Below are 25762 nucleotides of genomic sequence, written 5' to 3' on the forward strand. Positions count from 1 at the left end.
AAGTGCAAATTTCTTGAAACTGTCAAGGAGTAAAGAGCGTATCACAAGTGGCACGCCGGTCCCGGACGGCACAATTGCTGCGTTGAACACTAATTGGGGACGTCGCAGTCGCAAACGGAGGGCTGAGAGACGACTCCGTTTTAAAGCGCAGCCTTAGTGTCCTCGCTGATGCCGTTTTACGCCAATACGCCCTGCAGGAAAGCCAACTTTCTCTCACCATGATGAGGAGTAATCGCGGATGCTGTGAAACAAGAAAACACTTCCCGTGGCTAGAATCGAACCTGGGTCTCTCGCGTTATGAAGCCAGCGTCCATTTCGACATGGTCGAAGCGAACGCCAAACAGCAGGTACCGATTCCCGCCGTACACCCCAAACCCAAACCTTATGCCTACACCCGAGAGTTGCCCTGGGTACTCAAGTGGGGCGTACGTCCAGAGTGAAACATACTCGCAGTGCTGGATTGGCCAACCAAAGAATCCACCAAGAGAAACTTGACATCGCGTTCAACCATCGCCGTCGGTAGGCGGAGGGAGGACGAAGAAAAAGACGGAGCGAACGAATCCACTTCAATGGTGTTCGTTTTTACCTTTTTTATTTCTTTCTCTAATCTCCTTACTTTTATTTATCTAGTGATCTACTGCTAATCCATTCTAATATTTAAATGTTTTTGTTTACCTACAAAAATTACACAATTTCTTTCGGTGAGGCGCCCATTGCCTGGCCAATCCCCCTGAGTTGGTACGCGCCATTTCCCTGGTGCCACCACCCCCACGTTGCATGGGCTCTGCATATTTTCACCTAGCTCTGCTGAAATTCGACTCAGCGACTGATTTCAACACCAGGAACTGTTGCAACTCATCATCGTGCACCGGAGGACGCCATTTTGGCCTCTGTGCGTGCTTGTTTCGCCGAATATCGGACTCTTTCCTCGACTTTAAGCGCTGTACGAGCAGCTCGAGCGCAACCAATGCCGGACTTGACCGTTGCCGCTATGGACCGCGCTGCGGACTCAGCGAGCCTGAACGCAAGTGAACCTGAAGATAATACGATGGCCGAAGACTCAAGTGAGAGAGATCATATGGACCTTACATCGGACTTCCACACGGATTCAACGTGGATCGACGTCATCAACAGGGCCCAGCGACGACGTCAATACAACGAACGATAACGACCTTCACTGCAGCGCCATCGCACCAGCCTCTACGCAGATCCGCTGCCAAGCTGAGTCCGCTCCCCAGGGATGATAATAAGCTAGTTTTACGTCCCCAGGGTGGCCTGAAAATTTCAAATGTAGACTGGGCGGAAATTTCTCTCGCCTTGCTGAATTCCGTCCATTTGACTTGGCGGCAGGCCAACCTAAAAGCGCGCTTTGACGTGTGGGAAGCGCCTTGGCACCTAGAGGATGTTGCTCGGAGCCCCTCGCCGCGAGCTCCGTTCAGTCGCCCTCCTCGCCTACCGTGCGGCCACCAGGCCGCAAGACTTGGAGACGCCGGCGCCGGAGAGATGGCGCTAGTGGACGTGTGGGAGCGGGCGGTGGAGTGAGAGAAGCGCGGGGCGCGCGAGACTCGGACTCGGGACGCTGTGGGTTTTGGGTGGTGTGCGTGTTTATGCCCGGACGGGCGACAGCGCGTTGGAGGATGTAAGTAAACAGTTTTTTCACGCAACCGCAGTGTGCCTCATTCCTTGGCATGCCGTAGAGAGCAGGCCCACATCTGGCGCCCGAACGTGGGGCTGATGTCAAGCCCACCCGTGGACATTTGCTTTCTGCGGCTGCCGGGAAGGGGCCCACTGCGGTTTGGGACGGCATTCCTTTGTTCCGGGAAGGAAGCGCCATTTTGGCAGTGGGAGACCAGGGCTTTGAGCCGTGTAGATGCATGCCTGAAGTTTTTCTTGCGTTCTTTTTTTCTGTTGTTTGGTTAACGGCCTAAGTGGTTACATTGCGAGTGTATTTAGCGTTTGTAGGGATATTAGTCGCTTGTGTATTAATGCTGCGGCTGTAGTTCAGCCCCGTTGGTCGAATGTATTGTCTTGACGTTCCTTTTTTGCTTCCATTATAGATTTGTTTGTGGGGTGTGTTTGTCGCGTTGCGTATGTAGTTAGTGCGGCTTGCTCTGTATCTGCGTCTGCAGTTTGGCGTGGTTGAGCCAGCTTTTTGTTGGGTAGTTCATTGGCAACGGCTCCTGCCACACGGAGAGAGACGGGAGAGAAGGAGGAGCCGCAGGGCTCGGCGGGAGACTCAGCGGCCGCTGCGCAGGAGGCTGCTGGTCGGTTGCAGCCCGCAGATCTCGCCTCAATGATGAGGCAGATGACCGGGATGTTCGCGGAAATGACCCGAATGCTCGGTTCGGCGCCAGCGGCTCCCAGCGCGGGTCCTGTAGTGCCAGTCTCGAAGCCGCGTTTGAATACCGAGGTTCCCTCCTATTCCGGCTACGGAGACGTGAAATCCGTTTGCGAATACCTGCAGCAACTGGATTCGTATCAAACTGCGGTAGGCGCATCGGATGATGACGTGCTGAGGCAGGTCCTGCCCGTGGCACTGGTAGGAAGCGCTGCGCATTGGAGGCGCTGCCAACCGGCTTTCGAGTCGATGGTAGATTTTAAGGAGCGCTTCCGCGCTGAATTCCTGCCACCTGATTACGAACACCGTATGAGGGACGAGCTTGCCCTTCGCACGCAGCACCCTGAGGAGAGTCTCCTCGAGTACGCGCGGGCTATGCAGGAGCTGTACGAACGGGCCGACCCCGAGGCAGCCGACGCGGTCAAGGTAGCGCGCGTGTGCAGGCAGTAGAGAGTTATAGCAGATCGGAAAAACGGTTCCGGTTCGGTACACGGTACCCGTTGCCGGACCGTACCGGGAAGGCTGGTTATAAGAGTTATAGCAGACCGTAACTACCGGCCATGCTACCGTGACTGAGATCGACTTGTGTTGGACGTCGTTTGGCAATTTTTAGTGAGTCTGTGGCGTTTCCTGTGCTGAAATATTAGTTTTCGGTTCTCAAAAGCGCTAAAGACAGTATTAAAAAAAAAAACATCCAATGCCCCTACGGAGATTCGAACTGCGACTGCGTGAACACATGAAGCGGCCATTTTACCTCTACGCCATCTCAACAGGTGGCGCCAGCAGGTCAAGCTGGGCTCTCAGTACATACGGCTGGCTAGTTCTTCGTTGTATTTGAGAGTTCCTCGCACTGATATCGCCTGTTCCTCACTCGCCGATTTGTAGACGGGCCCCATGTTGCTCTTAATACTAATTATGTTGCCGTATCGCCTTTAGTTGACCTAAAAGAAGCTATCGGACATACGTCGCTCGACGACACAAGCCACGGCAGTCGGGCCGGGACCCGTGTTTTGATTGCTGCTTGAGCTGACAGAAACTCGCATATTTCACTTGTTGCAACCTCATTTTTCTTAAACGATCTAATATTTACAATCCGTTCGACTAGGCGTGAGCCAATCGTACGTCTCCCAAACTCTTCCAAAGTGGCCTCCCGCTTTCGAACGACGGACACGGTACGTCTCGGTACCGTGCGGCCAAGTCGTTCTGCGCATGCGCGGTGGCGTCCAGACGGTAGACGTTACCGTACCGGAACCGTGTTTCCGATCTGCTATAACACCCGCGTTTCAGACCGTCCATGCGGTGCCGGAGTTTTCGCAACTTGGAGGCCCTCGCACAAGAAGCGCGCGTAGTTCAGGCGGATTTACTCGCCGAGCTACGCTACACGTTGCCGCCGAGACCCGAGGAATCTCTCGAACCGGGTTGCGCCTGGTCGGGAAGGGGTGACGATAACTCCTCGGTCGGAAGCAACGCAGGCGACGGAAGAGGGAGGCAGGACGAAACAGCCCGCTTGTGCTGGTTTTGTCGCAAGCCTGGCCACTTTTCCCGTCAATGCCCCGAGAAAATGCGTAGCACGCAGGGAAATGCGGTTCGCCGGCGGCGGTGAAGGGCGGTAGCTTGTCGTCGCCGGCGGGAAGCGAGAAGGGGGGGCCAGGCAGAGGTGGTGCGAGGGAGCCCCCAGAGCACGCCGACGCTGGCGCCGACAGGCAACTGGCCCCCTCCGCATGCAGGGCGCAGGGAGACCCTCTTCGTCTGCCCCATTCAAGCGAGTGCAATTAGTCGGTAAAGAACTTCTTCCACTGGTCGACACAGGCTCGACGGTGTCTCTAATAGGAAACGAAATGTTTGAGGCCTGCCGGAGAAAGAGAATCCGGGTAAGGCCCGCCGAGACACCCTTGAGCTTAGCAGGGGGTTCGGCAAAAGCAGAGGGAGCTGTGAGACTCACGCTCGCTTTTGATGGCAGAAAGCGCAGACAGCGTTTTGTTTGCTTGCCTGGTTTGTCTGTTCCAGCCATACCGGGCAGAGATTTCTTCTCGAGGGAGGGTGTTGTGCTCGACATGGGGAGGAACGGCTACCAGTACGGGCCGCAACCCCTTTCTTTCCTTTCGCGAACGCGCCGATGCACGGTTTACAACCGCACGAGGCAAATAAACTCTACTGCGCTGCGGAAGGCCAGTGTTGCGACCGAGTGGGGGCACCCGATCCGAGCTCCGTGGCCTCCGACATACGAGTGGTAGCGTGTATGATGCGAGCGGCCAGCCGCTGTTGCAGCCGCGAAGAAGTCCAGAAGCCGTAGGCTAACGTAATTGTTTACTTCATAGCGAGAGGTGAGCCGAAGCCAAAGAACAATGCCCCGACGGGCGAGGTTACAATAATACAGGACTCGAGCAGAGCGACAACATCGATTCGCTGCTCTAACAGGAATGGTTTACAACGCTTGGGCAGCTCTATTTATACTCAAAAGCGATAACGGTCAAACGCAACAGGCTGGAACACGCACAACACTCTTTCCAGAGTTCGTAAGCCGTTCATAGCCTCAGGCACGTTGAGTCCAAAAGAGGGGAGAGAGGAGGACTCCGTTGCGATCGACGGGGCCTCTGTGTCCTTGAAGAGCGTGGAGACGAGCCACGCCGCCAGCCGCCGAAGTTTTGATGGGCTGAGAGCGAAGCGTCTGACGCGGCTTGTCGCAACTTGCCACCGACATGGTTGCGCCTGTTTTCGAAGGAGCACGCAGGGGCTTCGCCGCACAGCCGAGGAGTGATGCGGGACAGTACGGCGGCGCTGGCCGATTCGTAACAGCTTCTCCGCCGGGGGTCCGAGATCCCGATGGACAAGGGTCTTCAACCGTTGTCCGGAGGGATGCTGTCGAAGTGAAGTGCTCGGAAGACGCTCGACTCCAGGCCTTGTCTGTACGACACCGTGCTGGAGCTTCACCGGGCGGGTCACTGGACGAGTAGTGGCTCCCCAATAACGTCTCTGGCTTGGTCAGGCAAGCAACAGAACAACACAGGAAGACACAACCGCATCGCCGGCAAGTGTGAAAACCAACACTTAAGATCTACCAGGCTTTTAGTTGCGAAAAAATACGCTAATAACTAACTACTCTAGTTATATTCTTGCCCAGCAGTACTTTAGACAAGTGACAAACCTGAAAGGTGACATTTCGCTTGATTGGAAATGTCCCACACAAAAAGAAACGTAATCGTAAAGGGCGAAACCTGCTCCAGGAAAAAAAATGAAATTGAGAAAGTCAGGCGTCTACAGGCCACTTCTCGCGCTGAGAGCTGCGATTCGAGCTCTCATCATTGCTCCGAGTTTTCCCTTTCTTGTATCGCACTTTAGGTGCGCCCGTTCTCTGAACGCTGCTGCGACCGCGTGAAAGGACACCGGTCGTCTTGTTCGACAAAGGTCGCGCGCGCGGAGGAGCGAACGAGATTTTCCAACGTTCAAACGACAGGCGCGCACTCCTTCTAGGAGGCGGCGTTCCCTCGGCGCGATGCGAGCTCACGGCTTTGCCCCTCGGCGTGCCCGCATTGAAACACGCGCCGCAAGTACCCGCGGAAGTTTTTGCTATCTCCTCGTTGCTCGCCTTTTTACGAACGCGTTCGGCAGGCAAACGCCGGAACGCGTTTACGTTCTCTCTTCTAGGCTGGTCGGTTCCCGACTTCGGCTCAGCCACAGGCGCCACCGAAATCTCAACTAGCTTAGCCCGTATTGGCCTATCGTCGGGAGCATCAGCTGGGAGTGACAAGGGCACGACGTGCTCATTAGACACCTCGTAGCATCCAACGGACCCTATCTCGGCGTCCATCGCCTTTTTCACAACACCCTCAGCAAGCGAACACCGAAGGGTGTTTTCGTTCTGTTTTGCTGCTGTCAAGGCTACAGTAGCTCCAAGCTGCCCTGTCTCAAAACACGGCTCAGCCGCCCCAGACACCTGAATCTCTACGAGCTCGGCTGGCCGTTGCTCGAGGTCAGTTACCTGAGCTGGTGGCAGGACGGAATCGGCTTGCTCAGTGGCGAGATCGTCACGACTCCCAACTGAACCGTGCAAACCGTTCGCTGCCTCGGCTGCAGGCTTTGCCACCACATCGCTCGTTTCCGCACTACCGTCCGAAGGAACAACCTCCGTTTCAGCGGACTCGTGCGGCCTTTCGGTAACCTCATCGTTTACGCATTCCTGCGAAACGTCGCTATCTCGCGAAATGTTCATGTTCATACCGTTAGCCGTTCCCAAGGCCTCCCGCGAATTTGAACCGTCCGGACTGTCCGGACTGCGAACACTCCGCCGAGATCTCCAAAACAAACGCCGACACATTATCGCACTCAGTGGACACGCACTGCCCTCTGCCGCCTCTGCCGACAGTCTGAGCTAATGCTGCTAATGCGCCGTCGTTATCTCTCTCAGCAACCTTGACGCGCTGCGGGGCAGCAACGGTCGCTTCCGACTCGCGCTCCCGAGCGTCTGCTACTGGCAGCGCTGGCGCGGTGCTTTCCTCGACAACGAGGTCTTTTTCGAGCAACAATTCTAACTCGGGCATTACTACATCCTGATCGAGTTGAATTTCATGCTCTAGGTGCTTGTTCTCCCATTGGAGTCTCTCTCTTTCGAGCCTCTTTCTTTCCCTTCGGATTCGCTCGATATCGAGGGCGTACCACCGCATCTGCCTCTCGAACTCCTCACGCTGGCGCTCAGCCTCAGCCTCTTCCTCGGCGGCCTGACGTTTAGCCTCTGCCTCGGCGGCCTGACGTTTCGCGGTCTCCCTGCCATTGATCAGCTCAATGCATTCCGACAGCTCCTCATCGTCAGCCCCGACAGCGAGTATAGCCTGTATCAGCTCTGGCTTTCTCAGCGCGTCCGTAACATCCAAGCACAACTCTTTTGCAAGCTCCAACAACTGTGGTTTTTTCAACGCTTTCAAATTCATGGCCGGTCTAGAGTACTGCTTTCCCACTGCTCCAAAAATGTTTTGCGCGAATAACCCACGCGGCAAAAACACACGCCCTACCAGCTATCCTCAGAAGCCTGGTAAAACTCAGTGAAGACAAGTCCCGCACTCACCCTTGACCGCCGTGAATTCTGCGCAGTACGAAGCCGCCTTGACGTCCGTGGTGTTGGGTCTCGCACCGCTGGCTTCAGGTGTTACGAAGTTGCCATCCGACCACTGCCAACCAGTTGTTGCAACCGGGAAGGCCAACTGCAGCCGCGAAGAAGTCCAGAAGCCGTAGGCTAACGTAACTGTTTACTTCATAGCGAGAGGTGAGCCGAAGCCAAAGAACAATGCCCCGATGGGCGAGGTTACAATACAGGACTCGAGCAGAGCGACAACATCGATTCGCTGCTCTAACAGGAATGGTTTACAACGCTTGGGCAGCTCTATTTAACCCAAAAGCGATAACGGTCAAACGCAACAGGCTGGAACACGCACAACACTCTTTCCAGAGTTCGTAAGCCGTACATAGCCTCGGGCACGTTGAGTCCGAGAGAGGGGAGAGAGGAGGAATCCGTTGCGATCGACGGGGCCTCTGTATCATAGAGATAATATACTGACTCTCTGTATCCTTGAAGAGCGTGGAGACGAGCCACGCCGCCAGCCGCCGAAGTTTTGATGGGCTGAGAGCGAAGCGTCTGACGCGGCTTGTCGCAACTTGCCACCGACATGGTTGCGCCTGTTTTCGAAGGAGCACGCAGGGGCTTCGCCGCACAGCCGTGGAGTGTTGCGGGACAGTACGGCGGCGCTGGGAGAGGCGTCAGGAAAGATGAGCACTGATGTAGAAGCGGTCGTCGCATCTTTTTCAGGATCCGATGATCAGCGCCGAATGTTCGCGGAAAGTTTGCTCCCCTTATCGGAAGGGGGTGGCGGAAGAGCGCGCGCTGAGTTGAGCGGTTTCATCGGCGGTGCGCGCCGCCCCGAGAGGGGAGGAAAGGGCCGGACGGAGGAGTCTAGGCCGGCCGCAAAGAGAAAGAGAAGCGGCATCTCGCAGCGGTGATTTCTCGCCCCCCGAGAATGGAGGCAGAAAGGAATCTGTCGTGGGGGGAGGTAGTGAGTAAGGAAGAGCTCATTGAGGCCCAGAAAGCAGATGGTCTGTGCCAGCGGGTGCTGAAAAGGCAAGCGAGCGGCGTAGCTTGCACCGGTAACGCTGAGGGGTTTGACGCGTATCTGCTGGGCGACGATGGCTTATTACTTCGCTACATTCCCCAACTGGACGACGAAGAGGCGGTTTCATCCCCCTTTCGAGTCGTGGTCCCAAGGAAGTTGCGGAAACGGTTCATGCGGTACTTTCATGACTCAGCGCTGGCAGGACATGGCAGCGGCAGTTACGACAAGTTATGCCGTGTCGCGACCTGGCCAGGCATCAGGAGAGACGTAATGAGCTATTCCCGCGCTTGCCCTCTTTGTCAGGTAGCGAAGCCGTGCGCTGGGAAACCTGTGGGTTTCATGAAGCCGGTGGAAAGCAGCTACCCGTGGCAGATTGTAGCGTGTGACGTAATGGGACCAATCCCAAGATCCGCGCGAGGAAACCAGTTCATTCTGGTTATAACGGACCACTTTTCTAAGTGGGTGGAGTTGTTTTCCCTTAGAAAGCTAGCGTCGGAGCGGATCGTAGAGAAGCTGTTGGAGACATTCACTCGTTTCGGCTTCCCCTCCGACCTGATCACTGACAATGCTTCGTATTTCACTAGCAAAGTCTTTTCAGACTGTTGTCGAGCGCTGCAGATTCGGCACAGGAAAACGAGTCCTTATCATGCTCAGAGCAACATCACTGAGAGGGTGAACAGGAACCTGAAGTGCATGCTGGTTGCGACAACCAAGGAGCATAAGGGCTGGGACGCGTGTTTGCCTGAGCTGGCTTTCGCGACTAGGACTACCGTAAATAGGTCAACGGGTTTGACACCAGGTTACCTAAACTTCGGTAGAGAGATCGCGTTTACAATGTAAAATGCACTGCTGTACGCGGCGGCGGGTAACGCCCCTTCTCTGTCGCACTACTCGGCTAGGCTCCGGGAACGCCTTTTGGCAGCGCAACGCACGGCTCGAGAGAATCTCGACGTAGCGCGCATGGAGCAAGCCGAGCACTATAACAAAGGCCGTCGTCACCTTGTGTACAACATCGGTGACCTAGTGCTAAGGAGAACGCACCCACTCAGCAATGCTGCGCGCGGTTTCACTGCAGCGCTCGCACACAAATGGCGAGGGCCATACCGAATTACGGCGCAGACAACTCTGCTCACGTATGAGATGCAGTCGCTTGAAAGCGACGAGCTGGTAGGTCCTGTGCACGTGAGCGATCTCAAGGCCTATCACGTTCGCACTGGCGATGGCGAACAGGTGGTAGCGGAACCAGAAGGTGGGAGTCCCGCTTCTAATGACAGAACGGCCGGCGATAGGGTTCGCACCCATCGTTACGACCTGAGGGTGCGGTAGTGTCTACCCCCCACAGGTCCGGGCCTCATGTGGTTCTACCACGGAGCAACACGCAACGCAACACAGTCACAACTTCAAGTTTCATCGCGCCACCTGTGCGGTGGTGTGGGGCGAAAAGTTCGTGCCTCAGCGTTGCGAGTCCGGCCCGGGCCTACCGAGCAGAGGGCCTTCCTGGTTCGACCCGGGAGCTGTTGCCACGGTCCGGGGGTCCTGCCGCCTTTCGGAGATGCGAGGCGGCTGCGGTTCGCCTCCTGGTCAACGGCGGAGCCCTGTTCGTGGGATGGAGGCCTGCTGAGCTCATCGCGGAGCTGTAACCCTGGCGTGGAGGCGCCGGTGGGCGCAGAGCCTACAGCTCGCTCTGGGGCTTCGAGCCTCTACGAGCCCCCGTCAACCGGATTTGCCCCGAGCTCATCATGGCGTCTCCGGTTCCGGCGCCGAGCAGCGGAGATCCGGGACCGGGGCGAGATCGAGAGAAACCTGGCTGCTCCGGAGAATCCTGCGCCGGGCCGCCAAGAAGGTGCTCCTGCGGATGCCTACGTGGTGGCGATGGCGTCAGAGCGGCATGCTGCCACACTTTGGCTGGTGCCAGCCCACCCACAGCCGCACGGGGCGGCTACGTGCACTTGGGCCCGAGGGCAATCTTCATGGATGGACCCGTACCCCGTGTTTCAGGGGGGGAGAGATGAGGGAAGCGCCTTGGCACCTAGAGGGTGTTGCTCGTAGCCCCTCGCCGCGAGCTCCCTTCAGTCGCCCTCCTCGCCTACCGTGCAGCCACCGGGCCGCAAGACTTGGAGACGCCGGCGCCGGAGAGATGGCGCTAGTGGACGTGTGGGAGCGGGCGGTGGAGTGAGAGAAGCGCGGGGCGCGCGAGACTCGGACTCGGTACGCTGGGGGTTTTGGGTGGTGTGCGTGTGTATGCCCGGACGGGCGACAGCGCGTTGGAGGATGTAAGTAAACAGTTTTTTCACGCAACCGCAGTGTACCTCATTCCTTGGCATGCCGTAGAGAGCAGGCCCACAGACGCCACACAGAACACTACAACAATTAGCTCTCCAATCGAGAACGCAGCGAAGGCTCTGAGCTGAGTGAAACTAATTACGGTGGGCAACGTAAGCCACCCCGTACAAGTCTACGGCCTCGCTCCTCATGATTCCGTAAAAGGGCTCATCCGAGCTGTGCCGCTGCGTTTCTCCGAGGCTGAACGCTTGCAAAATATAGATCAATCCAAGCATGAAGTCTTCGCATGCAGAAGATTGGGTCAATCTAACCTGGTCGTCATCACATTCACTGGCGGCAAAGTCCCATAGTATACGAAACCCTTTTTGGAGCCGAATGCCCGTGCTGCGACGTCTGCCACGAAGTCGGACACAGGGTGACGGCATGTCCGCAGCGTGATGTAACTGCGTGCCACCGGTGCAGCTTACGTGATGCCAAGGCCGGACACACCTGTCAACCCCACTGCACCCTCTGTGGAGGCTCCCACCTGACAGCTGCCAAGGGCTGCCCGAAACGCTTCAGGGTGCCGTTCGTGCTGATGCGTCGAAAGTCTGCGAAGCGCCTATTGGAAGACCGGACTTCGAGGTCCAACCTGGATCCACTGCGTGGAAGACGAGACCACTCCAGTACTCTCTTCCAGAGAAGGGAAAGCCGTTCGGGTTCTAGGTCCACTTCCAGGAACAGGACTTCCAGGTCAGGCACGTGCAAAAAATTCCCCCGCATTTCCCCGAGGGGGAGAATGTGAAAGTGCGAATGCACGGTTGTCGGCCCGCTTGCGGCGCTTGCGCTCGGCCCCCGCAGCCCACCCCCTCGCCGCCTTCTCTTCCATCTCTTCCATCGGGTTTGTAGTATCACGTGTACACCACGCAGTTATCAAGCCGCTATAACGCCGCTGAGTCGCCAACGCACGCCGCTGACGACGTAGTTTGAATGCGTTACGTTAAAGATATAAGGCGCGTCTAACACTGATATCACCGTCGCGTCTGTGGCTTGGTCGGTAGCGCGTCGCGCTGCGGCCCGCAAAGTCCTCGGATCGAAACCTGGCGCCGGATGCTGTTTTTTCTTTAAACAGCACTGCGGACGCCAACGCCGCCGACGCCGACGCCGCCGCCGCCGCCGGCGGTGGATGGTTTGGGGTCGCTTATAAAGAGCATTCGCTCTTAATAGAGAGACTTTCCAACATGCACGGGACTGCAACAGGTCTACAACTCCGCAGCGAAGGCAGTCCCGGGACTGGTCGCCAGCGGGCAGAGAATCGTCCACAGCTTCGGGCAGCAGCAGCAACTGCCGGCGGGTGTCGACGTCGAGATTTAAGTCCCGGAACCCCATACTAGTGAGGAGCAACCCCAAACAGGTGGGCTGGGCAGATTGATCTCCCATCACATACCAGAGCGAGTTTTCCCCGTTAGAGCAGGAAAGCAAAAAAAAAAAAAAACGCTGTCAAGAGTGCGTGCAACTTAAGTCACTGATAGCGAAACAGACGGAGCAAATGGAGAAACAAAACCAATGTATCAGTTCTCTGTTAGCCAGGGTGGAGGCTGTAGAGCACACACGCCAAAGCGAAAACGACGTAAGGTGCAAGGTGGCCAAAATGGACACCCAGCTCGTATCACCAAAGCAAGACGATGAGACTATAACGACGCCTGCAGAGGAAAAACTAATGTCGGCCAAGCCTATGCAGGAAGTCAAAGATAGAGTATCGCAGCTCACCAGTAGCGGTCCCAAAAATTGGTTTAAGGGGGGGGGGGGGGGGATTTTGATACCAAAAAGAAAAACAGTGTTGTCCACAAACGTATAGCATTTTTTTTCAACGATATTTACATATATTGTGTACAGATGAGTTATGGACACTTCAATAAGTCATATATATATAGTCCGACATAAACAACTCTACAAAGGCCTAAATTTTATATGAACGTATGAAAACTTTTTGCTTCTATTGATCAACCATTTTTTATACATGCGTAAAGAAAATTAAGCACTTAGAAATAAATGATTGCACATCGCTGGAACTGTGAACGGTATCGAGAGCTTGCACTTAGAGCCATATAAACACTGCCAGCGCAAACAAAAGTACAAAATTTCGGTATGTTTTTTTTTTCATTTAGATTCTTCTTTCCTTTCGCAAGGCAGCTTACGGTCAATGTTTTTATACAAGAAATCTATTCATGTATATATGCATATGTGTGTTTATACAGGACATGCCTTTTTTGGGAATGAACTTAGTGGCAGAGCTGTATAACAGTGAAGGGTTGAATTATGTTGCAGATATCTAGCAATGGTTTTGTGAAAATGAAATTTGTTTAAGTTTCAATGCAGGGAAAAGTGGAAACAGAAAGTATAACCTGGGCATTCCGCTTGTTTCGTGCCCTCTCGTCGACGTTGTTATATCACGGCCCATATATATATATATATGTATACCTATGTACTTTAAAGCCGCCATGTGAGCTTCACAAAAGAAATTCAGTCCTTCGGCTCCTTGCGCTTGCAAAGCGTTCTATGACGCGGGACGTGTCAACATGAACATCCCGGTGGATGTTCAAAAGCGCTAATCCCGTGAGACGCTCCTCAGTCATCTTTGCCCGTAGCCACGTCTTCAAGCGCCGTAACGTTGAGAACCTGCGTTCCGCTGACGCGACGCTGACTGAAAGGGACGCTAGGATCTGCAGTAGCGCTCGCACATTTGGAAACACATCTCCATCACAGGCGTCGAGGGACTCAAGGGCAGTACATGGAACTGGATTATCAACAGCCTGTCGGAGGCTCGGAGCCATTTGGCGTTCCACAGCAGAAGTTCAGAACACAACGTTTTTGTCATTGTGGTACGGCTACTCGCCCCGAGGATTTGATGAAACCGGTCTGCAAGTCTCTGAATTCGCACGTCACTTCCTGTGAACCCCTCCTTTATGAGGCTACGGGGCACGCAAATGTTCAAGTCATAAACTGAGAGCGTTTCGTCAGGAAAACGCGAATACAGGTCGCTGGCCACTGCTTCCAAAACCGGAATGAAAATTGCGCGCCGGTAGAAAGTTTCAGGATCCTTGACGTCTGTATTCTAGCTCCGCATTTGGTGTTTTCGGGCCCGGGTTACCGATATTTCAACGTTTATAGGATGCGCAGTTACCTTAATTTCTTCAAACAGTTTGCTGAACTATGATGAGCACTTCTCTCGCTTAGACTTCAGTAAAACTAGAGTGTCGTGTAAGAGCTCAACTGCAGTGTGGAGGTCCAAGGTTTCTTTCTGGAAAAGCCTGCTGAGAGGTTCTGTCAAGGCAAGAATTTCACTCATGGTGAATAAAACAACTAAAAAGTTGCTTGTTCGGAGAGCTGCAACCAAAGTGCTTGCCTTAGCTGCAGAGTAAGTCTGGTTTTGCCAGCTGGCTACAATCTGGAGTGCCTGAATAATGTCCGCCAAGGAGGATCTAAACTCCATCACAGCACTGTGTCGCTCTACCCAGCGGGTTTCGCACAGCCCCGAAAGTTGACCTTTCAATACATGTCGAAGTACAGCATTTCGCTTCGATGAGGGCGTGAAAAAAGATGTCGCTTCCACAATGACCCCTATAAAATGTCGTACCTCCTGAATCGAAGAGGACTTCGAAAGTGACAAATTTAGGGCGTGGCTGAAGCAGGGACAACGAACTGCGTTCACCACTTTCTTTCTGATCTCTTGGACGGCGCCGCAAGCTTCAGAAATCATTACGCTGCAGCCATCTATTCCGATCCCTACGCACTTGGCTGGAAGCAACCCCATTGAGTTGATTTCGTTTAGGACAATTTTCCCGAGAACCTCTCCAGTCAATGACGGCTCATAAGTAAAACAGCAACCTTCGCCTTCTTTCGGCGAGTCAACCTCGGATATTGACGAATGAGCATCCAGAAATTTCGCGAAGTCTTCTCTAACGACGTGAGTTCCACCTCGAGATTTTCGGACGTAACGAAAAATAAGGCTCATCTGGGACATGTGAGAGATGTCGGCCGTTTCGTCGAAAATTATGCTGTAATATTCAGCGCCAATTAGGTTGCTTTGAATTTTTGCTTTGAACAGCATGCGATTAACTCATTTTGAATGCGGCTGCTAATATAGGTAGCTCTCGAGGATGATGTTTTCAGGTGGTTTTCCAGGACCTTGCCTCCGGACTGGACTAAGAAACGGAGCAATTCACGAAAGTTTCCTGATTAACCGGGCTCTGAGACGCTTCGTCATGCTGATTCAGCTCAAGGGTACCAAAGTCCCTGTGCCCACGTAGTGGTATGTTCTGTCGGCCGAGAAAAATTATGCAATCAATAACACGCCCTAAACGTTCACGGTTTTCAGAAATCTTCTGCACTCTTTGGGTCTCAAGTTGGTTGGCGACGACATTCGACGGAGAATGGTAGCTTGCAAGGAACGCCTTCCCAGCCTCAACATCGTTTCAGTGGTATTTGTTGCTATTATGCAACTCTAGAGCACCGTCCTTCCCGAGCAGCTTCGCAAATGATGTAAGCGGTCTTGTAACAAGGTTGTTCAAAGGCACGTTTAGAATTCTGGTACCCTCCGGTGTTACCTACTACGAAAAATGGGCAATGCTTGCAAAACAGTCCTGTGCTTATAGAGACAACAAGCCAGGGATACTTTTCTAAGTGTTCCTTCTTGACGAAACGATTCTCGACTTTTTCCTTCTTTGTGTGTTACGACGAAGGGTACACATAACCTTTTGGCGGTTGCCAGTGGGTCTCCAGTAAATGGAAGAGGGTAAAGTCACCTGGTTTGCATTTGCCAGCAAAGATCCCTACATCGAATACCCTTGGCTGAATGGTTGAAGCACTTACTCCTTCGATTCCGCTTGGCGAGTCTGGAGGAAGGAGGGTGTTTTCTTGCACATTGCTGTTTGTAGATGCCGATGAGTCTGTGGCAAAGGGCACACATGACGAACGGCTTGTGGAACTCCGGCACACGGTCGGAACGGGAGTTGGAGAGAATGCTGCTGCCGCCGCCAAATTCGTAGGAGCTGAATCATTTTTCTTGTCGCGCACAAAGAAGGAGCCACTTCTTGAGCGCTTACGCCTGTCGCCAGATGAATCGTCCACCTGCAAATGAGCATGTACTATTTAGTTACCACTGACAGCGTGCAATATTTAGTTCACAGATCATTAAATCGAACAGTAGTTATTAACGAAATTATGCAGATTTTTGTCTCACTCACCGATTTGTTTCCGCTCAACGAGGTCAACAGCTCGTAAGTATTCTTTTGGGAACAGGTAGCCGAACGGTCCAATGTCAGTGAACCCACAGAGGGCACGAGTTGGAGGTCGGCCGTTGCAAGCTTGTCCGCCGCCGAATCAGCAGACGCTGTTGGGAAGGAATTCTTGCATGGTGTGGAGCTTTGTTTCCTCAGGGGCAGGAAGAAACATCTATTCTCGAACGCTTGCCTTTTTGGGCCGACGAATAGGTGGCCTAGGAATAAACAATATAAATTGCTAAGTCGCATTCTATACTGAAAAATTTCCACGCTTGCAGTATATAGGCATGGGCATAAGTTTTGAAAAGAAATAAGAGGGTACTTGCCATTATTAGTCGATGCTCCGCCGAATGCAGGAGTAGCGGTCCCCTTTTCCGGAGTCAGTTAGGGGCGAATAGGCTTTACTGCACCTGTGAGGATCAGTGACTTGTTCCCAAGCCCGCAGAGCGCGGGCTTGGGAACATGCGCGCACGCGTGCTTCGGAGAAATGGTGACGAAGCTGGGAAGGAGGCGGCCGGCGGGGAAGCGTGAGGCCTGCAGTCCAGCGGGACACAGGGCAGCCGCAGTAACCCAACTCTCTAGCCTCCACGCGGCGTAGGCATCGGCAAACCGTAAAGGTGGCAAATGGGGGCTGGTCGGCTGTTCTGCAGACGCCCCAGGCGTCGGCAACTAGCAAAGGAAGCGACTTATTCGAAACAAGTGCACATGGTTCGGCGGCCACGGTTGCAGCCTCGATAAAGAACCGCTCCCCTCCTCGCGCCAGTTCCGCGGAGGAGGTGATAACCATGCCGGCGTGTGCGCGTATGCGGTGTAACCCGCTTGCGCACAAATCACTTAGCGACACAGTGGTTTTTGGCGCCCCTTAGTCGGTGCAACGGCTGGCTCAAGCCCGCATTTCTGACAGTCGCAACACGTTTGCGACCCCGCACAAGTGGGATGCTTAAAAATAAAGGAGCTGAGGACCTCTTTGGGAAAGGGGGGGGGGGGGAGGGGGGGGGGCGATCGCCTCCTTCGCCTCCCCCCCCCCCCCCTTGGGACCGCCACTGCGGCTCACAAGCCAGGTATCGCAGCTGATTGCGCAAATGACGCAATTGAGCTTCAGGTTAGCCAAGATGGACACGCTGGAGGCGAACGTCAGTCAACTCTTACTTGCTCACAAAACCAGGAAAGGGGCACGTTACGTGAAGACAAGTGTGGAAGTGGAGCCACGCAGCAATGAATCACAGTCACAAGATAGAGCGCCGAACTAAGAAAAAAGTCGACGTCACGGTAGTTATTCAGTGGAACTGCCGTGACATCAGACAAAGTTGGGAGAGTTACAGCAGTACGTGTACTCGCTCGAGTACAAGCCAGATGTCATCGCTCTGCAAGAGACTAATAATAGACCCAGACTCCCCGGATTTGGAACCTACGCAGATCCTACGGAGGGAAGCACGGCCGTCTTACTACGTAAGAGCATCGCAGCTACCCAACACTTGACTACACAGAAGGGCTGTGAGCACACCCTGATTTAAATGCATGGCAGGAGTATCGGAAGCGCAGAGAACATGTTTGTGCTCAACGCGTATTGCCGACCAATCAAGAAGGTCTAGACATCGCCGGTACAAGTCAAGACGCCGCGACAAAGCCGGGCTCTCCACTATTCCTTATCTCTGGGGGCTCCAACGCTCCTCACACGACGTGGAGATATAAATTTTACTCCGAGAGGGGAAGAGCATTGGCTCACCTGATTGACCAATTTGACCTCGCCCTCCTCAACGAACCAGGCACTCCTACCCGTACAGGCACAAGCACCTCAAGGGATCCCACACCAGATTTATCATTCCCAGCTTGTACCCTCGATGCCACATGGCAGAATGCGGGAGTGAACATGGGCTCGGACCACGATGCGCTACGTATCACGATCAAAGGGCAGGTGTTTAAGGCGAGAATGGGGACGGCACGGACCACGAACTGGGACAAGCTAAAAAAAGAGGAGGAAGACCGTTCAGAAGAGGAGGTGGAGGGCCGGCCGTACGAGAACTGGTAAGAGGAGCAGCTGGCGCTGGTGGAGAAGCCCACGCAGAAGATTGCCACGACGCACCTGACTCCGTGCATCGACGCGCAGCTGGCGCACCTGTGGGAATCCAGACGCAGCCTCAGCAAGCGGTGGAAACGGCAGCCACATGATAAGAAATTGCGGAAGAAGATTAATGAAATTAGCAGAAAACCAGATGAGTATGCCGCCGAGCTGTGTAAAGAGAGATCAGCCTGTGAGGGTCTGCGGGGGATGCTCTCTACCCGCAAGACTTGGCAATTGCTCTGCCATCTCATAGGCCCACTGGCCAGCAAAAGCGCGACAAATCGAAGCATGGCGCACACAATAAACAACTACGCAGGAGATGCGAAGAAACTCATGGAAGACCTCAAAGACAGGTACCTGAATACGGAGAAGAGTGTGGAGCAACTTGGACAGTACAGAGGCACCTCCAATGAGGTCTTGGACAGGCCTTTCGTCGACTCTGAATTACGAGCGGACATTTCTGAAAGTAATAGACGCAGATCCCCAGGGCCGGACAGCATTACTTACAGACTCCTCAACCACTTGAACGACAAAGCCAGAAAAGAGCTCCTTAGACACATGGACAGTGCCTGGGAAAGCGGCGTGTTGCCAAGCAGCTGGAAGGAGGCGGATGTCAGGTTCATTCCAAAGGCTGGGAAGTCACCACCCATAGATAACTTATGGCCTGTCTCCCTCACGTTCTGCGCGGACAAGGTTATGGAAAGGATGGTGTTGAACAGGCTGCAAAAAAATCTCGACCGCACTGATCAGATGCCGGACTCTATGTTCGGATTTCGGAGGCACTTAAGTACGCAGGACGTACTGCTGCAACTGAAAGAAGAGGTCATGAAACAAATCACAAAGCAATCGCATAGAGCCACCTTAGCACTGGACCTCAAGGGAGCGTTTGACAACGTATCCCACGCTAGCATCCTAGCCAACCTTCAGGCCACAGGCTGTGAAGAGCGGGCGTACAATTACGTACGGGATTTCCTGACCGTTCGAAGCGCTCAAATCAGAGTGGGGGAAGAGGTGTCTTCACCCATACTGTTGGGAAATAAGGGGACCCCACAGGGATCCGCCCCGTCGCCTCTTCTCTTTAATATGGCACCCTTGGGCCTGTCCAAGGCACTCTGGGTAGTCGAAGGTTTGGGGCATGCGCTCTACGCCGATGACATTTTGCTCTGAACGACGAAGGCGGACCCCTGAGGGTGGATGCAAGACACGCTGCAAGCAGGCGCAGATGTGGTTGAAATATGAGTGTAGACTGCGATGTTCGCCTCAAAAGACGGAACTGGTGGTTGTCCGCTCTCGGGTGCCCAACACACAAAAGGAAGACGTGAAGGTGGTCCTAGAAGGCAAAGGCATCGTTCCGAAACCGAGTGTTAAGATTCTGGGGCTCACTACTCAAGCAGGCAACAAGGCAACTACGTGCGCGCGCAAGCTTAAGCACTCCTCAGAACAGATCCTGCACATGCTTCGGCGGATGGCAACTAGGTGGAGAGGAATGAAGGAGAACGACACTCTGAGGCTGGTCCAAGCCTTTGTGGTGTTAAGAATAACGTACGCCACACTTTACCTCCTGAAGAAGGAGGGAAACGAGAGCCACGTGGACACAATAATACGCAAAACAGTTAAACAAGCCATCGGAGTTCCCATGAGTGCATCGACGGACAATCTCTTGCAGATGGCTCTACACAATACAGTGGACGAGCTGATTGAGGGCCACCTATCCAGCCAAAAACAGAGGCTGAGTCACACTAAGGCGGGTCGGTGTGTCTTGGGAAGAATCGGATGGAGCATGGCAGAGCTGACCAATCGATAACAGCTTGCGGACAAACTGCTGGACGCAATCAAGACCAAGCCTCTCCGAAAGAACATGAATAATGCTCACCATAGCAGCAGGCGTGATGCCAGGGCTCGTGCTCTGGACAGGCTACTGGAGAGCGAAGACGCTGTCGTCTTCACATACACCTCGAAAAACAACTGGACAACCAGAGCAGTAGCGGTGGTGACAACCAGGAGCGAGATGCTGACAAGCGCATTGTTTCAAATCAGAGACGTGGAAGAAGCGGAAGAGTTGGCAGTTACCCTAGTCCTCACCCTCCCGGGCATTTCCTAGGTTGTCAACGACTGACAGCAGGCGCATACAGGAACTTCCAGTCAGGCTGGGTATCCCGGCGGGTGCTTCGCGTACTGAGAGACAAATTGCCTCTGGAGAGCCAAGTTGAATTAGTATGATTCCAACCTACGCCTCGGTAGAGGGCAATGAGTTTGCCCACCGACAGGCCTGCGCGTTAACGTATCGGGCAACGGCTGAGGAGGAGGCCAGAATGTATGGTCACCTACAGGGAGATAGTGCGGTACTATTGAGAGGATAGGCATAAAATTCCTACCTGCACCCCGAAATAACGCGGGAGCAGCAAGTTATGTATCGACAGATACAATGAGGATCCTTCTCTCACCCTCGCTTACTGAATGGCATGTTTCCCGGTCAGTACGGCAAGGCCTACTCATTACGTAAGCAGCTCGGTACTCTTCGCCACATGATAGGAGAGTGCGACTTCAGCCCAAAACACCCACCCCCCATCCGCGTTTCCTCCACTAAGAACCCCACCCTTACCCCTAGTGAGCTATGGGAGATATTGCTGTCCAGCCCCGCCTTGGAGGATCAGCTACGGCTGGTTAGAAGGGGCCAGGTTGCAAATGCAGCATATGAAATCCCGTAAAGAGGGAGCCACTCTCATCCAGCACGTTTCGCGCTGACATGCTCTGGAATAAAAGTTTTGCCTCCTCCTCCTCGTAAGGCAGAGGGGTGCATGATTTTTTTCTTTACCTTCGAAAGGGCTGCCACTTTGTAGAGCTATTTAAGAGCAAAATAAAATGAAGCGAGAATGAGCAGCTTCGCCACGAAAGAGTGAACATGTCAGCATGTATTATTTCTTTAATTGCCGAAGCGTTAACTATGTGGGCGAAATCCGGTGCCCGTGGCCCACGAAACGGCCACGTGGGCATGTAATTCGGAGAAGTGACAACCGATAGACCACAAGGTTGGCTACCGAGAGACGGGGCTAGGTGTAGGGGAACACCCGACCGAAGGACGACATTTGGAGGCCAAGAACGGACTCGGAGGGAACAGGCTGTTGCAGCTGTTTGTTGATTGAAAAGGCAAGCGCGTGCGCAGGGGACATTCTGTACCCAGTCACGGCATGCACCTGCATGCGACGCAGTGCGGGTAATGTAGGGGGAGAGAATAGGATCGGCTCCGGTTCAGGGCACAGGTGGGCGACACCGTGCGTCGTTGCCGCTATATCCAGGCCGCTTTGTCGCAGCAGTTCAACAGGAGCAGGAGCGAGCGGGCCTGTCTGCTAATGCGAGCCGGAAGTGTCTCCGGAGCCTGGCCTCAGGCGACCCAGGGTGCATGGCCTCGACCTCGCGGGGATCCCCACCTGGTGGGCGCCCCTCGCCAGAGCATCAGCTGCCTCGTTGCCTTCGACGCAATTGTAGCCGGATGTGACAGCATCGGAAAGCCACAGTGTGCAGCTTCCCGCGAGGGGCCGCTCCATGTAACTGCTGCTGCTCGGCGGCTGGTCGGCCGCATGCAACCGCAAGAGGGCGGGTCTAGAGTCCGTCAGGACCAGAACTCCTGGTTCCTCCTGATAGTCCCTTCCGAGGAGGAGGTCGTCAGCCAGGTTCAGTGCACCCAGTTCCGCACACGTGGACGAACCAGGGAAGGGCAGGCGGCTGACGTCGAGTTCTGACGTCGAGTTCTGGCGCTGTGCAAGAGGCTGCAGTTTCGCCCGTGGCTGGGAGGACCAAGCCGTCCCTGAAGACCTACAGGAAGCCGCCAACTTCAATCTACAGCAGGGCAGCGACTTCTTCTCATAGGAACGCTGGTGTTTTACTCTTGCTACGCACCCCTGTGGTAGTTGCGACGATACGCAGGCGTGCCCCCGTGTCCCGTGGTGGTGGCTCCAGGCGGGGTCGTTGAGGAAGCTCCAGGCTCCCCTCAAAGATGGACACGAACATACCCATTTGGACACGAGCATACCCATCTGGACACGAACATACCCACCACTGCAGCAAGGCTGCCCATCTGTACCTTCACCAGGTGGCCGACATGACGCAGTCCGGCCTGAAGGGCCATGCGGCTGCCTCCGTGTACGTGCGCGCCACCAGGGATGACCGTGGTAAGCCCAGGCAGAGGCGTATGCCGGTGTGCGGGACAGGAGTTCTGTTGCACAAGCGCGACATGCCCTGACTGTTTTTTCTTTTCCTTATGCAGTTTAAAGGGCGTAATGGCATGCTGTTTCTCTCTGTTTTTGAGACGCTGTGAGACAACAAACTATTTACAGCTGCCATTTTTTGTTGGTGTTAGCTATATAGTGTTCCTAGGTCGTTTTTCTGCACTGTGCGTGGCTACATAGTATGTGCGCTGGTTATCTTTTTCCGCAGTGCGCGAGGCTGCATTATTGTGTCTGTTGTATTTGTACTGATTTTTTTTTCAGTTTTGTCGTTCGTGCTTCACCTGTTTGCCACTAACCTGCTGCCCGAGAGAGAGAGAGAGAGAGAGAGAGAGAGAGAGAGAGAGAGAGAGAGAGAGAGAGGGAGAGAGAGAAAACACTTTATTCAAGAGCCCGGTTAAGTGCGTTCGGTGACCGACAGCCGCAACCTGCCGGTGACCATGGCAGCTCTTTCCGCGAGACTTGTGAGTACGTGTGGAGAGTTTGGTTTTGTGCTTGGTGTCACCGCTTTTTTTCTCATCTACAAGTTGGTTTTATGGAAAAATACCTTTGGGCTTTCGCCCCTTTTTATTTATTTTTTATTTGCTGTTAACTTGCCATAGCTGGGCTGGAGCGAGTTTTGTTCCCCCCAAACTTTTTTGTTTTAAAACGAAGCTTTTTACCTCTACCCCCCAAGGGTTCTGTCGCGACCGTTGGTGTCAACAGAAAACTCCCGCGCACAAATAAGTTACTGGGACCGCGAGGAATCGAACCTGGAACAAATAGATAAATGGAGGGAGCACCCGTTGTCTTACCGATTGATCTACGAGCCCACGTGGAGACGGGGGAGACAGAAGGTGCACTCACCGAGCATATCTGCGGATTTACCCCCTGCGTTCTCGCTGAATGCGACGGGATAGCGTCACGCGACCTCTCGCGCCGCTGTGGGCTCCGCCCATGGCACGTGTAGCAGCCGTGTGCGCGCCTTGCGCATGCGCTAGGACAGCTCACACCAACGCATGTCATCTCGCTTCTCCTCCGTCTTTGCCGCCGATCTCGTCGCTTCCGTCGGTGGCGGCAGAGACGGAGGAGAAGTGAGATTGTTTTATAAAAAGGAGTTTCAAATCATGTGCTTCACCGATACAACTCAACCAACCACCATTTATAGAGCATGCATTGATTTACCCTAAGCAAAGAATATCTCTGAAGTAATAAAGGGTGTGGTTAAGTACATTTCACATGTCTTTGGTTTCACTCTTTGTAGAGCCACGTGTGTGAATTCAAGTGACGTCGCATAGGTAATCGTTGTGCGTGTCGTGTACGGCTTCGCTTTCGAACTACCTTCACGGGGTGGATTGGCCCTTACCGGGAACACGGAATAAATGAAGGAAAAGGCGCGCCTCTGGTCGTCGTCCAACTCCTTCCAGCGGCGGGGATCCAGGTGAACTACAGACAGCGCGTACAGTATGGCTGAGGAGGCACGCCATGAAACACCCGCTGTGCCACGGCATCTCTGCACCTGTTTCCGCGTGCCAAAAGCTGTCGTACGCTTCTTAGCACTGCGCCGGTGCAGTGCCATCACAGCCGGAAACCATGTTAGCTGTCTGCCGATGCACGGCCGCTCGATGGAAACTAGTTTCCATCGAGCGGCCGTGGCCGATGTGTAGGCCCAACTACTTTAGTGAAGCGCCACGGCAGGAGTCGTGGGTGGCGCCGACAGGAGGCTGTTACGAATCAACGCGCCGCTGTGCTTCAAGCTTCGTACATCGCTCTTGTACTTTGTGGCGGAGCCACCACTACGCGCCCCTTTCGCATGGGCGCCTCTGTGTCGGTGACTCAGGCTTGCAGCGACAGTTAAAAGATCCCAACAAGCCGAAACATGCATTGGAAAGACCGGTTCGCTGGCGCCTCGCTGTCTGCGTGATTCAAACTTCGGTGGCGGCAAACGTGACGTGTGGCTACATGCCCGAAGGACGCGGACACCGTTGCGGAGACCTCCTCTCTCCCCTCTCTCGGACTCAGCGTGCACCACTACTACCGACCCCTCACGAACTCTGGAAAGAGGTGTGTGTCTGTACCATATCGCGCCGTGTGCAAAAGCCGGGGGAAGGCTTGTTTGACCGTTAGCGCTTTGGGTATAAATACGGGGGCCCCAGGCGCAGAAGCCATTCTGCTCGAGTCCCGTACGGTAACCTCGCCCGGAAGGGCATTGTTGTCTTGCTTCGGCTCATCTCTCGCTATGCAGTAAACCAGTTAAGTTTGCACTGGGCTTCTTGTCGTCATCTTCAAGGCAGCAACATTTGCTGGCCGCTCGCTTCACCACGCTACCACTCGCATGACGGAGGCGACGGAGCTCGGCTTGGGGACGCCTGCCTGAATGCAGCAACGGGTTGCCTGCGGTGGGATGGCAACATTGCAACAGGGCTCTGTAACCTTTCGGGTTCACAGCAAATTCCTGTGTTTTCGCCTGGTTAAGCTGGAGATCTTAGTTAATGATAAACGCGACTGCCTCTTCCAGAGCCTCCTGGATGCATGCAGAGTGCAAGATGGGGCGAGTTGGTAATCCATTTTGAATAAATGCAGCACAACAAAAAATCACGCCATATCCACGGAATGAATGATGATAAGTGGGGCGAAGCTCGAGAGGGGGAGATCATCGGTAACCGTAACTCTCCCGTGAAAGTTCGCCCATTACATCATTAAGAAAGACGTAAGACTGTGTGCGTACATTGTACAAATCACGCCATATCCACGGAATGAATGATTATAAGTGGGGCGAAGCTCGAGAGGGGGAGATCATCGGTAACCGTAACTCTCCCGTGAAAGTTCGCCCATTACATCATTAAGAAAGACGTAAGACTGTGTGTGTACATTGTACAAATCAACTTTTATTTTGTTCTTGTTCGTTTGTTGTTGTTGTAGGGTTCCTGAGGCTGCAAGCAAGCGCTCGTATCGGCAGGCAAACCCCGATGCAGTGAGAGCTCGCGAGGCGGCTGCAAAACGCATCAAGCGAGCTCAGCCCGAAGCTGCCGACGCGCGGTTTAAGCGCGACTTTCTAGACGAGATGCTTCGGCCTCTCTTTCGCGCACGGCGTGATCCTGTCGGCGAGCGAACCCTACAACAACAACAAACGAACAAGAACAAAATAAAAGTTGATTTGTACAATGTACAAAGGCGTGCATGCCTTTGCTCTGGCGCAGCCTGAAGTTGGCCCGTGCGTCCACAGTGCCGCATCGATAGCATACGTACGCCACAATCCCTACCTCATACGTGAGTTCAGCAGGAACGCAGTCAGCGAAGAGAGCCAGCGCCAGGCTTAAAATAAATGGCCTCAGAACGGTCCCTTTGCGCACCCCAGGTCGAACATTTCGGAGGTGCTGGTGGCTCGCCTGACCTTGACCTGACGAGTCCGGTCTGCCAGGAATGGCCGTACGTATCGCCCAGTGTTTCATGTGACCCCCATGGCTCCAACTGCCTCTGGAATGTCTGTGAAGAGTGGAGCCGAAGGCCTGCATGTC

This window comes from Haemaphysalis longicornis, unplaced genomic scaffold (assembly GCF_048455015.1).
Source record: "Haemaphysalis longicornis isolate Haplotype H1 unplaced genomic scaffold, Haemaphysalis longicornis Haplotype H1 scaffold_1, whole genome shotgun sequence".
Taxonomy (NCBI): Eukaryota; Metazoa; Arthropoda; class Arachnida; order Ixodida; family Ixodidae; genus Haemaphysalis; species Haemaphysalis longicornis.